Source organism: Stegostoma tigrinum, chromosome 11 (genome assembly GCF_030684315.1).
Source record: "Stegostoma tigrinum isolate sSteTig4 chromosome 11, sSteTig4.hap1, whole genome shotgun sequence".
NCBI lineage: Eukaryota > Metazoa > Chordata > Chondrichthyes > Orectolobiformes > Stegostomatidae > Stegostoma > Stegostoma tigrinum.
In genome coordinates, this window is record NC_081364.1 from 70,798,186 (window position 1) to 70,811,025 (window position 12,840).

Genomic DNA, 12,840 nt, shown 5'->3' on the forward strand with positions numbered 1-12,840 from the left:
TATGGCAAAATCAATCATTTACATAGATTTGAAATTGCAGAATGATAATTTTGTTTGCAAAAGGCATGTGTTTTCAGGCAGGAGAACACTGAACATTACTTTGAGTAATGAGCGACAAAAGTTCTCACTGTCGGCACATCGATCTTTTCTGCTTTATGAACAGCAGATCAAGACAATAAGAGTTCTGAAGAAATGTCACCAGACCCGAAGGATAACTCTGCTTTCTTTCCACAGATGCTGCCAGACCTGCTGAATGTTTTCAGCAATTTCTCTTTGTGTTTTTGATTCCCAGCATCTGCGGTTCCTTTGCGTAATTTTTTACCAAGACGATAACCCCCTCAGTTTTTTTGCAGAACACGTGGAATTGAACAAAATGCTCGAACTTCTACAGCAGGTACAGAAAAAATTAACAAGGACTGGGCTTGAAAAAAGTTAACTGGAAAACATGAGAATCAAACTTCCAGTGCCGAAGGTGATACAATAGGTTGTAAAGTTATACAGGAGTTTCTCTGGGCCTCATCCACACTGTCATGTGAATGTACAGACAATGTCAAGCAATGAAAGGTGGTCATGAATCAGTCACTTCAGGTGACTAAAACACCACATGCCACATCTCGGAGGTAATAAAATGAGGAGTATATCTCTTGACCAGACTTTCTGTTGCTGATATTTTCAGACAAACTGTCCGAAAATCAACCAAACTATCCGAGAGGTCCAAAAGAACTTTAAATATAACTTATGATCCATGCAAAGTGAATTTCGGTAACATTTTGTAATTACTGTTATAAATAAATACCATGTTTGAAGTTGGCCCAATACTGACTGTGCCACTGATGGAATTGACGATAATGCCAGGTGCTTGCTGCACATGGTCATCCATAGCCTGAGGATGGGCTTAATAGTGAGCTTTGATTTTCAAAGCAGGAATGTAAATTGCTACATCAGGTACATTTTAAATAATTACTTCTGCCCACCAATTTATGAAGAAGCAAACTGTTTTCAAACAATGTAATTATTACAAAGCCTGCTCTGTCAAAACTAAAAAATAGTTTCAGTGATCTATAATCTGGTTCCTTAATCAACTCTGGTCCAGGAATGGCAAAGTGTTTTGTTTTTCAGTTGGAGATTATTTTTGGTTGCATTATTAAAAATATACTGTGGCTATTTCGAGATGAGGGAATGATGTTTTTAGGCAACCATTGAAAGATACTTTAAAATGCTGACCAATTGTGTAGGGTTATTGTTAATTTTATGTTAGTAATAGGATTATGTATTTGAAAAGAAATTGGAAGGAAAAGAAACATTTCTCAAAACTGGTACAATTTACATCTGGATTTGTAGATGCACCCGCAATAGGAGCTCTTGGACATGTTGCTAAAATTGGTCACTCATCAAGTTTTTTGCATTTTCCTGCAATCATTGGCTTAGTGGTAGTATACTCTGCACTATTATATACCAATAAAACGCATTTTGATGCAACACAACAGAATTGATTCATTGAGCAACTGGCTTTATCCTCATATGTCAGAATTCATTGTCAAAACTTTGAAACCAAGGAAAAGGAAGACAGTAAGTAAACTGGCAGCTCACTAGCATTAAACAGCAATTATAACTTGAGAAGATTTCACACACAACCCTTAACTGTTTTACCTGCACACTCCTACAATACCAGTTACGTACTCGCTATCCTCACTTAAGTATTGTTGCATAAAGAACAAGTCTAGAAAATTCTCGTTTGGACGAAGGGTGTATGATGAGCAAGCAAACTGCAGGGATTTGATACCCAAAATTATTTCATATTCCTGAAAGAACACAAATAAATAATGAACTGTTAAAGCAAGTTTAATCTGCTATAATTGCTCCTGCTAAATCCGAGTCTGTGGTATTTTGAACAGCATCGATAACTTTATTCAAAGTGCACAGTACATCATGTCACAAAAATAGTTCTGCTTTGGAAATAAATGACACAAATGTGACTTTTCAAGGATAAATTTCTGTACAGATTATCCAGGATGGTTTCAGGACACTAATTCCCAAAACAGTGCTTCAAAGATGGATTATTTTTTAAAAATGATTCACTTAAGAACCATAAGCTGATTTCGGGTGAAGACAAGAAATGTTATGAAAGATCATTCATCCAAGCAAAAGGAAGTCTGCCAAGTACAAAATAAGTGGCTGATCTATAGTAACTGATACCAAGACAGACAGTGAAAATGTTGAGTTAATTTTTCAAAGTTGCACCACCATGAAACTGAATGGACCATGAGCAGCTCGAAGTTACTGGACTATTTTCTTTCAACCACAGTGGCTTCTTGGTTGAATCTTGTCACAATTTGACATGTAAAAATGGGCAGACCTTTCTAAGTCAAACTCTGACAACATGTTACTGCGAAGTTGTAAAGTGCCAGCCAGTTTTCAACAGGTCAGTGAAAAGAAACACTTCACTACATCCACATCCGCCACGACAAATGGCGGGCCATTTGACAGATTACATTCCGAGCTGGTGAATTGGAGTCACACAGCGTTGGATGCCTATTTTGCCACCCAGATGATTTTACATCACATGGCCCAGTTTGGCAAATTCAGCATCAGCTGCTTCTGATCGGAACCTATTCTATTCATAGGGACCTCAAGTTACAGCTCTGTAAGCAAGAATTCATTGTTTGCCATAAGGTCAAATTCCTCTCAAATTCATATTCTCAGGTTGCCTGCTGAATGTTGCAGTACAAGATGAAAATACAATCTGAGTGGGTTATCTCTGGGTGCTCTGGTTTCCTCCCAAGGTCCAAAGATGTGCATGTTAGGTGGATTGCCCATGCTAAATTGCCCGTAGTGCCCAGGGATATTTAGCTTCAGTGAGTTAGACATGGGGAATGGGTCTGGGTGGGACCCTCTTCAGAGTAGCCCTATGAACTTGTTGGGCTGCATGGCCTGTTTCCACACTATAGGGATTTGATGATACCCTCAACAGTAGCCATGACAACAGGGATATTTGAGAATTTGGTATTACCAAATTCAGAAATATGGAGTAAAACATACTGCCCAGTCAGTGAGAATCCAAACAGGTGCACTCCCTCAATTTCTGACATCCCATGACGAAATGATGCCTCTCATATAAAGGAAAATACTAATATGGAGAGATTGTTTATCCAGTGTCTTCAATAATGAAATAGCTTCCATGACACTGAGATTATTTGAACAACATCTTCATTCACATAACGCCTAGCATATCCTGTACATGGCTGTGACTGTTCAAAGGTAAATTGCAGCACATTAGCAGCGCAAAAGCAGGCTATTTGACTGAACTGCTCCATGCTGATCTATACACCTCTCCCACCTTGCTTCAAACTCTAAATATGCCGTTGTGTCCTTTCTGACATCTAACTTTCTCTCAAATACATCTGTGCTCATCCTCGCAACGAGTCCTGGTAGCAGCAGCTTCTGCATTCTGGCTGCTCTGAGCAACAAAGCATCTCCTTAATTCTTTATTGGATTTATTAGTGACCATATACATTTAGGATGCTGTTGGGGACTCCCCCTACACCCCCATCAAGCAAATAAAGCAGCACAAGATTGAAAAGCATGCTTTTGCCCTTTCATACAATTCCAAACATTTTGTACAGTGCAATTTTCAGTGCTAACTTTTTGTCTCTTGTCAACGTTGATCAAGCCATTCTGTAAGAGATAGACAAGGACAAAGAAAATTAATTCAAATGTACAAAGGTCAAACAGTACTACAAGATCATGAAATTTAAAAGATCAGAAGTGAAATACAAGCTCTGTAAACTTCGTTCCATTTTAGTATATCGTCAAAGGCCAATCACAAATGATCTGTCATACCACCAGGTCATATCTTGGACACTACATAGAGCCCTTTGCTCCAGTCAAGTAGATCAGTACCAAGCTGAAGACATTCTCAGCTGTTCAACTGCTCAATGGGCAGTGACATCCAGGTAACCAATTTACCTGTACAGAATAAAAATGATGTGCAATTTATCCAACCTTTTGAAAAACTAAACCCATATTCAATTAACTGCAAAGTGATTTGCATGTTCCTTTGTTTACAAATTGTTTGATTCACAGCACAAAGCATCAAATTATTCTGATTGGGATTATTAATCAAACTCATTCATTTTTTTATTGCTTTGATTCTAATCTACAAGCAGCTTGCAATGAAACCATAATAATAGCGCTCATCAGCAAATAAGGAATCCAAATCTTGTAAGAGAGACTTACTGAATGGTAATTCGGGAAAGCCGAATCCAGCGCTGAAAATTCTGTTAAGAAAGTTCCCAGGTACGGCACAATTCCCTGAACGATATCCTAGAAAAAGAGAGGTGAATTTGTTTAATCCATTGTGAACTCATTGTCCTATTTCTCAAAATTACTACTCCATGTCTTATTTATTCCCTTGATCATACAACTAAATCTATTTAGAATCAAAATTTAGGACTCAAAATTTTAGACAGTTATACAGTGGAATGCAAAGTTAGATCTATAAAGGCCAGGCAAGTTCAACGTTTGATCCCTCATCTGTGAACTGGAAACCAAACTCAATATTTGTGTAACCTCATCATTTGGAGATTGGAAATTTTCTACGTAATGTGCAATTTCGCTTGAAGATAAAAAGAATTTACCTCACCAGATCTCCAAAACTTTGTCTCAACAAGTTTAAACGTCATTTTTTTCTAAACTCAAGAATATAATTCTTCTCAATGTCTTTTCATTAGACACCTCTCTTACCCGAAGAAATAATTTAATGGTCTCAGATGGTGGGTTGGTTCAGAACCTAAGAGCCTAGGAGATACATCGAATTGGCAAATTGGAGCCAAAATTGGGTTTGTGGCAGGAAGTCAATGTGATTTTTGAAGGGCTTTTCGGCAACTTGATGCTTTCATCCAGCAGCATACCACAGGGTACAGTAACAGTTCTTACTGTGCGTACATTAATGTTGAAGACACGAAAGCTCCAAGTATGAACAGCCGATTCACAGATGACACAAGAATTGGACGGTTGTAAACAGCAAAAAGCCTTAGTCTCTCGGGTTACACATATGGGCTGGTTAGAAGGCCTGAACAGAGGCAAATAGAATTCAATCCAGAAAAGTGCGAGGTGAAGCATTTTGGGGGTCTAATAGGTCAGGAGAATATATGTTCAATGAGATAATAAGGTGTGGAGCTGGATGAACACAGCAGGCCAGGCAGCTTCAGAGGAGCAGGAAAGTTGATGTTTTGGGTCTGGATGACAGAGGATCAGAAGGACCTTGGTGTGTGAATAAACATATTCTTGAAGGCAGGAGGACCTGTGGATAAGTTGGTAAAATATTGGATACTTGCCTGAATATAACAGCCAAGGGGTAATGATGGAACTGGAAATAACATTAGTTGAGCCACAGCTGGAACAATGTGTGCCTCAAAACGAAGGCATTTTGCTACTTACTACCGCTCCAATTCTTGTGTCATCTGTGAACCTGCTGTTCACACTTGGAGCTTTTGTGTCTTGAACATTAATGTACACACAGCAAGAACTATTGCGGTGCCCTGCACCACTGCCAAAGCACATTTGTGTAAGATGCTGAAAGATTAGCAAACCATGCACTGTCATTCACTGCATAATCTGGGAGAAAGCTTTATGGAAGTTATACAACTGTCCAATCATGAACTCACATTTTCCCCTGTATACTTACAGAATTTTGCACCACAAAAACAATCATGCAGAGCACACATTTTTGATTATAAAAGCAAACCTACTTTTAGATTCAATCTAGATCAGAAAAATATGTTGAAATTCTGTACAGTGCACCAATCACAACACACAATAAACAAAGTGTGACAGCAGGGCAGTAGAAATTCTGCGGCAAACATCTGGAAAGCAATGTAAAAAGATAGTTCACTGCAACTAGAACATTGAGCAGTTTGAAAAATGGAGTGTCTGTCAAACTGACAACATGCTAGCATGATTACTGCATTTCTCCCTCTTCAAATACCAGCTTAAAAGTGTTTCAATTCCATCTAAGAATGATTTAGAGAATAAGAAAACATTGACTATTTTCTGAGCTGGACAACTAGTTTGGTAAAGTGGCACCAAAATATTTATATCTGACCAATTATTTTGTTATTTTGTCAAATTCAGGAGCAAAATGAGTGGACAAAGAGCATGATAAAAGGAGTGAGGAGGAATGGCTAGAAACTTGTCAGTTTTCGTCCAAGCTAGTTGAAACTAGATAGTTGATGTCTGCAATACTGAACAAAGAGATATGAATATCTCTCCATTCCTACGCAGCAAATAGTTCTTACTGCAGAGAACAATAAAAGGAAGACATGGTAATTGAGTAAAAACACTTATGAGAACCAGTTAAATCTCTTAATGTTTTGCCTTGGCTTTTATTAATTACAAGGCCCTTGAAGTGTACAAAGCAAAAGAAAAGGAAATTGGCACATATCGCACTTTAGACATTGCTTCAGTTCAAATTTCCAAGATAATGAACACTGAGAAAGATAATCTATGAAGGCTGCATCACTGCATCATAGACATTGCTTCAGTTCAAATTTCCAAGATAATGAACACTGAGAAAGATAATCTATGAAGGCTGCATTACTGCATCATAGACATTGCTTCAGTTCAAATTTCCAAGATAATGAACACTGAGAAAGATAATCTATGAAGGCTGCATCACTGCAGTATAACCAAATTAGATGTCGATTGAAATGTTAACTGCAATATCATCAGCAATTATAAGAATCATGACAAAACAATCTTGGAAGACTTGAGCCAAGCCAGACCACCTGGACTGCAATACATATACTCCTGTTGCAGTATTGATTGACAGAATCTGTATGCATTCAGTCACCAACTGAGTTCGTTGCAGATATTTTACTTGAAAATATTGATCATGCCCTGAATATAGTCACACTGGGCCAAGTGCAACACCTTACCTCCATTAGCAGCTCTCTACTTGCTATAAAGTTATCTTCTTCATTGTTTGAAAGGTCTTCAAAGGTTATCTTACTGCTCCTAGTCAAGAGAATGAGACAAATTACTCTTGACAGAATAGAGTCAAGATAACAAACAGCTGATACGGAATCTGACAAATAAGCAAATAATACAGAGAGTGAACGGCAGTGAAGCATTTTTACAATAAGTATAGTTATTTTAACCAAATTGTTCAGAAATGTTTTGGCAATCTCTGGGGCAGGTAGAACTTGAACCCTGATTGTTTAAACCCAGGGATGGGGATCCTGCCATTGTGCCGCAAAAGCTCTTGAGTGCAGTCGTTTTGGTGAATCTCATTGCAGCAAGAGAGACTTCATTCCCAAGCTGCCTACAAAAAACAACCATGATCAAATGGTCTGAGGCACACGAACATAAACTACAGGTGTGCACTTCAAAGTGTTATAGAGTGCTTTCTTGGGAGATTAAAATAATTGTTGTCTTTGTATTTTAGCATCCCACACAAACCTCCGGCTTATATCACCCCATCACAGCATATCCACAGGAAACTGTGTTACGTTACATCCAACAGCAGATCAGTTTTGGAACACGATAGTTAAATATTTCAAGTTGCCAAACAGTTTTCTTTTTCCACTTAAACAAATTAACTCTTCGCTCCTTCGTGAAAGAATGAAAGATTCTGCCAATTAGCCAATTGTTAGGATTGCACTGTAGTGCCTCTGGTAATCCTGTTAATGCACCGAGCGTGTGAAGATCACTTGTGCAAGTAAACCTGGAGGTCAAACCTGCAATTTCCTACCTCATATTTATTAAATAAATATTACAAGGCTCTTTCTGAACAATGACTTACTTTGACACGGCTGCCCAAGTCTTCTTCAAATTGAACACACTATTCGATTGCAATGCCGTGGTAATTGCATGCACTGACGAGAAATTCTGCAAAGTCCTACATTCCTGTCAGAGAAAAAAAGCCGTGAGTTCTGTGGAAAAAGCAGTGACTCCCCATTACCCAACACCTCAGATTTTTTAAAAAGGTTCTATCAGAAAAATGTTAGCTGAGAAAATAACAGCATTAACAAACAAACTTTTTGAGGGAAAGAATTCCATGATTCTTGGCAACTCAAACCTTGATATTAGTTTTGTATCCCTCTGAGACAACCTTTTCAGTTCACTTGCTGCCAGCCTGTGACTGATTAGATATGATTACTGACACCAAAGGAGAGCTTAAAATGAGTAGGATTGAGACATAGACATCTGAGTGGTAGAAGTGGCGAAGGTAGGGGGGTGGAGGCGGGGTAATCATCTTTGTTATATCCATCACATTTAGCTCATAAATGAATGATAGGTTGTATTATCTGTCAGAATAGGAGGGCAGGGCCAGTCACGTGAGATACTCATTCGAGGGAAAACAGACAAATCAGGAAATTGGGTCTACTTTTATGAATCACTACGTTATTGATACTGAGTTAACTAATCTTACATAGATTAGCAGCTGAATGTCCTTCATCTGTTTCCACCCCACCCCCCAACCAACCTGTTGGAGGTAGGGAGAAAACTGGATCAAATCAAACCTCCCAAATGTGTACTTTGGGGTGTGGTGGAGATGAGGAGGAAGCCTGCGAGTGTTTGTTATCAGGTCTCAAAGCCACTTCTGCTTGGGGAGGAAGGCCAGGGAGGGGCAGGGTGATCACACCATTTGGGATTTCTTTGAAGGTGCGTCAATTGGCATAATCATAAGAGCCTTATCTGATTAAGGCCAGCAGGTAGGTTCTCCAGCCCAGAGTCTTCCGGCTTCAGGGAAATAAAGCTGCTGCAGTAAAATGGAAGTAATGGAGGGCACTTCAACATGGAAGCCACTCCTTGCCAACTATTGTAAAAACTCAAAATCAGAACTAGAAAAGTCAGCCAAGTGATCACTGTAAGGTGGTGATTCCTCTTCAGAATAGCCTTTGATAGCACCAGTGTATATGTCAGCAACTCCTCCATCCATGTCTACTACTGGGAGTCAGCCTACATTCGGTTGAACTGCTCCATATTGTAAAACTGGAGACAGACTTTCAAATCCCCATCAAGGTCCCATTAATGCCTCAAGACTCCTAACGAGTCAAAACTGATGCAGGCAGTGTTGCCAAGACCCAAACCAGACTTCTCTAAATTGGCTGGCAACAGAATTATTGTGAACTTTCATTCCAAACCTTACTAATGAATGAATATTTTGTTGTCACGTGTATACGGGAAAATACATTGAAAGTACAGTTTTGTTGCAAAATCCAGTGCAATTTTGGATTATAAAATCAGTAAGAATCAATTACTTCCTTTACTTAATTAGTTAATTACTCGGTTCCTATCCTGATCCTTTCCAAATGTACGAGTGGGAATGCCACATGCTGGCGACAAGTACAAACCTGGTATCAGATCTGACAGCCCTTCCTCACTCTTTTCCCGATTGCTGACTAACATGCTGAGACAAATTCCTTTGGCAAACACATAAGAAACAGACAACCAGGCAAGTTACTGGAGGGCCATCATGTGGGCACACAGAATGCAGAAAATTGAGAATAAAATGTACACTGTTTCGTAAACTGACTACAGCTTGGAAGGGAGGCAAATAACACTATGTAATGCCTAATAACTAACTTCATTTTTGAAGGGCCAGTAAAAATCTGAAATCAGTTTGCCTTTTTTATCCACATAAATATTTTTGATTAGAAAAAAATACATTAATATTTCAATGCAACTGTAAACTGAGGCGAGAACTATTAGCAGCCAGCACTACAGAAATTATGAATGCTAGGATTTTCCATGAAGCATTCAACTCTTATTCAGAAAAGTATTCTGCTCGCCAATTCAAGAGGCTTTCAAACCTTGGACATATCAACACATAGTGTTAATGGCTTGCTCTCTTCCACCATGGTTGTTTCATGCACTGTGGACTTTAACATGTCACAAAGGCTAAAAACCAATAAAGAATAGTGTACCTGGGCAACATCAATCCATTTCTCAATTATTTTAGCCGTCTGCCGTGGTTTCAGCTGTTGAGGTCTTAATATGGTGCTGGTGACACATTTTGTAACATTATTGAACTGTGTAATGGTGGCCTGGACGGTTGATACCAGATGCTGTTTTGCTTCCTTCCCTCGTTGAGACCAGATGGACCCTAAACATTGGCTGGGCACAAGTTTCCGAAAAAGATCCTGATCAAAAATCAAAAGGAAACAAAGGTTAAAGGTGTCAGTCGTGCCATGTTTTAAGCAATGAACGACAAGCAAGATTTGTCCATCCATGGGTACATTCGTCCTGCTAGTTTGCAATTGTACATTAAAACTGCATGCTATATTGTCAACGACTGGCTACATAATACTCACATTGATGCACAAGGGCACAATGGCTATTCAGACAGATCAAAACCCTCGAATTTTCAGTCATCTGCTTCCTATTTGTATGTTAGATTTAAAATCACTGGTTATCTCCACCCAACTCCGACTGTTGGCTCCACGCACACCATCAATGCATGGCTCTGCTGGCAATAGTCACTGCTACAGATGCTCAGCCCTGGTGGCCCACAGGCTAGACAGGCTGGGCATCAGTATAGCAGCCCTGCATCATGTCTACTTCTCGCACCAAGGCAGGTTGACAGAACACAATGGCAGCCCGGCCCTCTGTTGGTTCAACAGATCTCAATATCAACACTTCTCCACTGTTGGTTTCATGCTGAACACGAATATTGCCAAACGTCCAAGCTTGTCAACTGGCCATTCAGATTGCATAATGTCCTTCTGTCTCCCTCTTCAAGATGAGCAACTCCCATCAACAATTATGCCCCAACAGTGAAAGTTAACACAACCGGCAAATAGTTCCTTCAGATCCCCGTAAACTCATTCAGAATGGAGAAATTTGTCAGTCTCGTCACTTTCAAAGCCAGAGTTGGCTGTGACAGGTTGGAATAGAATGGAATGCTCAGAAACCATCGAGTGGGAAACTGTTGCATGTTTATGCAAGCATGGTGGGCTCTCACTTTTAACAGTCTGATCACGTCACAATGATGTCATCGATCATTTCCAGCAAGGAATAGCTTAGGCTAACCCTGCTGCCTTGACAGTAAACTACATAATAAAACTCCTGCTGTTTAATGCTTCAGCCCCCTGGACCTGTGCGGTAAAGGGAAAAAAAAGAACTGGCAATGAGGATCAAAAAAACCGCTTTGAGATTCATCAGGTCAAACCACTGATTTGAAAAAAGACTCACAGCCCTCACTGCAGATCTCTATGATTCAACAAAAGAAAAGCAGCTATATTCCTCGACAGACACCCAACGAGGTTGCTTCCCACCAAAAATGGCTGTTGTCATCATTATGTCACATGATTAGACTCTAAGTGCCAGTCGGTATATACATACACATATGCAACAGAAACTGCAGTGAAAACAGACAGTTACCTTTGGAACTCTGTGCAGAAAAGCAGCTGCCCCTTAACAAACTGAGATAACAAAGTGTGGAGCTGGAGGAACACAGCAGGCCAAGCAGCATCTTAGGAGCAACTGTGCTCACCCAGCTCTGCACTTTGTTATCTCGGGTTCTTCAGCATCTGCAGTTCCCATTACCTCTTATCCCATAACCAAAACCTACTTTTGACAAAGTGGTCACTTCCAGATGAGATCGCTGCGCCCCTGTTCTGAACACTAACATATGCTTGGGATTTTTGTGACCTAGAGGACTGCTTACATTCTAGAGTCACACCCAATGCTGACATACAGACCACTGAACTTCCACTTCAAGCCTAAGCCTATGACCAGACTTTGACATAACTCAAATTTTGATTCAGCAACTACGAGTCTCATTTTTTAGAGGTAGACATCAAGCCACCTTGCAGACGAGACTGGAATACCCCATGGCTGATTCCACTCCAGAAGATTCTGGGAAAACAACAAAATTGCCATACTGGATACTTCAAACAAAATCAGTGGACTCTTGAAGAAACAGTGACTGTTATGATGAAACAATTAAACTTTTACCTTGAAATACTATTCATTTTGAAAAGGTTCAACACTAAGTTACAAAGGATTTTCAGTGCTCTCTCGGGTCACTTATTTCACATGACGTTCATTCAAAACAAATGACAAGTGCTGAAGTTTTAATTGGCAGGTATTTCAAGCGAGATACTGAAGTTACACGTCAAACAACACATTTTAACATCTTGGAAGACTGCATTTTGAAGGGAATTCAGTTATAACGACTGGTGGAGCAGTAATAGCATTAAACAATACAGAGAGATTCAGATGCCTACTGCTGACTGAAATGTCTTATTCAGAATGACTGGGCCCCAGATTCCTGTTTACTCACAGCATCCATAAAAGTTAGCTGCTCTGCAATGAAGCGTGATGGGTAGGACAGGAGCTTTTCGTCAACTTGTTCAATGGTTTGGTCGTGTTCTTCTCCAATATAGAATCTAACTCTTCTACAGTAACCTTCTGTGCGAGTGAAGATAGACATTTATTTTGTGCCCAAAGTTCACATTGCTCTAAAATATCTCACAAACTTCTGACTAGAAGTCATGCATTGGTTTACAATAGTTATCTAATATTCATACTTCTAAATCTAGACTTGGTGAAATTAATATGATATTGCACTGAAATCCTCTTGTTGGGAGCATCTCAATTGCAAAAGAAATTGTATTTAATGACAGATTCCCATCCCAATTTCTAGCTTTAGGAAATCTTCCGAATCACAATCTATTGTTTCACAATAACTTGCAAACTTATTACATCAGATTATAAAATAAAATGTCATTGACGGCAACAGTTCAAAAGGAAATTGTCCAGAAAGTCGCATTACATGCTGCTGGGTCTTATCAGACCATATTAGAGGATCAATTCTATGCAGAATTTGGTCTT